The sequence below is a fragment of the Octopus bimaculoides genome, chromosome 21 (assembly GCF_001194135.2).
Source record: "Octopus bimaculoides isolate UCB-OBI-ISO-001 chromosome 21, ASM119413v2, whole genome shotgun sequence".
Taxonomy (NCBI): domain Eukaryota; kingdom Metazoa; phylum Mollusca; class Cephalopoda; order Octopoda; family Octopodidae; genus Octopus; species Octopus bimaculoides.
This window is the reverse complement of record NC_069001.1, coordinates 22583498-22585997: the sequence shown is the minus strand read 5'-3', so window position 1 is coordinate 22585997 and position 2500 is coordinate 22583498.

Here is a 2500-nt window from a genome sequence, read left to right as displayed (position 1 = left end):
CATTGGTTTCTCAGATCAAAGCAACAAAGGCTGCTACCCGGTATTTATTTCCATTATGGTTCTGATAAATTAGGGAATTGTAAAGTATAACTCCTTGTCCTCCTTGAATCGTGTGCATTGGTCCAGAATTATGTAGCTTCTTTTAGTTTTTTTAACATATGAAAACAGATCGATACTGCTGTCAGTGAAGTATTTTGGATGAATATGTCTAAAGACGGGCAGCACGATGAATATTGTCTTTAACTTTTTCGAGGATTGGAGAATGCAGTTGTGCTTTTTTGAATGTGTAATTGCCTTCTTTTGAATCTAATTGTGAGGTGAACTTAAAGCTACAGATAAGACTTAGCTTTCCTAACACACAAAGTCTTGTAGAAGTGAATGATGAAATTAAATCGTCTATTGGATATCTTCAACAGTTGGAATGATGAAATAATGGCATCATAGTAAAATTTAGCGTTTTTCAAATCATTTGCAATGTTGGCACACCTAAACCTTACAAGTACATCTGTCATGCTACGCATTGTTAAGTTTTCTCCAAGAACTTTAGAAGTTATATTTCGAATTACCAATTTTCCAAACACTGAGAGAGCACGTCTGAGGTGAATGATACAATAGGTGCCATGAATAGAATGACAGTTTGTATTCAGTGATTGCCAAGTGTTGTCAGTCAATAAGAACTTTCAGTTTTCATACGCAGCAATCCACCAACCTCTAAGTAGAGACACAAAACTAGTATAATTCTCCACAGTGACTGAAGTGTAAAATTAATTTCTAATACAAGCACGAGTTCTCATATTTTGTGGAAAGGAACGGTCAATTATATATTATGTGGACTGCAGAGTTTCATGGATAATTCAATTTAGTGACTCCCACTCAACAAACTTTTAACACAGACACTAATGCGAAATAATGAAATACCAGAAAGTATTTCGTTCATTGCTGCAACGAATCTGTTTTCCAATTTGTAAATTAAAATTCTAAATTTGACATTTGGAGAAGGGTAAAGATCCCTTTCGGTCATGAATGACCATGGGATTGCACCAAGAAAGTTCCTCTCCAACGTACACGTCTGGGTTAGGTTGTTAATAGAAGATCAGCAGTATCCCCTCACCACGCTACTCTTGATGTCCAAAGGAAAGGCAAAGGCTGATACAGCTTGGCACCAGTGACGTCGCAACTCATTTCAGCAGCTGAGTGAACTGGAGTAACATGAAATAAAGTGCCTTGCTCAAGAACACACGATACAATTTTCTTAGCGTGTGATTACAGGTTTGGTCCTCTCTTTGGCGACTTGTATAAGTATCTTCCACCATGGCCTTGTGAATGAAATTCGGTATAAGCGTACATCCATACAAATACACATATGTATACGTGTGTGTGTGGGTGTATTTATAAAGTGTAGTGGGTTGGTAGAATTGTTTGAGCATCTGCAAAAAATCTAGCAGTATGTCTTCTGTTTCCTTACTTTCTAATTTCAAAACCCTCCGAGATCAACTTTGCATCTCATCCTCCAGGGTTGATACAATAGAGTATCTGTCAAGTCCAGGTTTCGATGATCACAGCTAGCCTTCTGCTCAGGCTTAAATTAGAAACAATACGCTTGAGTGTATGTAAAAGTGTGCCTAACCTTACCAAATTTATATCGGTGGATGGAATAAACATTCTTTTATTCTTTTATTTGTTTCAGCCATTTGATTGTGGCTATGCTGGAGCACCACCTTGCAAGGCTTTACTCGAACACATCGACGCCAGAACACTCTTTTCACTCATGCTTTATGAAATAATAGAAAACCAGCGATAGCTCCATGGAAAGATGCAGCCAATAACAAACAAACAAACAATGGTTGCAAGTGTATGAGACGAAAGTACAATCTTTAAAGAGAAGTGAAATATAATTATATAAATGTTTCCACAAATACTGAGATATTTATTTCGTACGTTGGCAAATGATATTAATATGTTCAATCGCTATTTTAATTGAAGTATCTTATTTGTTTTATGAAATGACACCTGCTTCTCTTGCCCAATTGTTTTAACGATTATTGTAGAAAGTAAAGATAATATCATAATTGTAACATCTGAAGTATTTTCATTTATTCTTCATGAGAACCGTAATGTCTTTATAATTATTGTTAATTTCTCTTGTTTTCTGTCTTCTCCATCTGCCAAAAAATATTTATGTGACTTTACAATCATACTAAATGACACAAACGTACAAATTATATATATATATATTCGACACACAAACACACACACATATATAAAGGTAGTATAGTCTGGATAAAGTATTATCTAATATATATGTTTTAATATTTTTCGTATAAAGTTGATGAAAGATTGATATAAAAAAAATAACACAGGTAGATAGTTTGTAATTCTACCTTGTATTTCTATATTTCAGGGAAATACATCGACTTTTATTATTTCCCATAACTTGCATTAATTTGGCTCCATATGAAAATAATGATTAAAACATTTATATGATTATATTTATGTATAT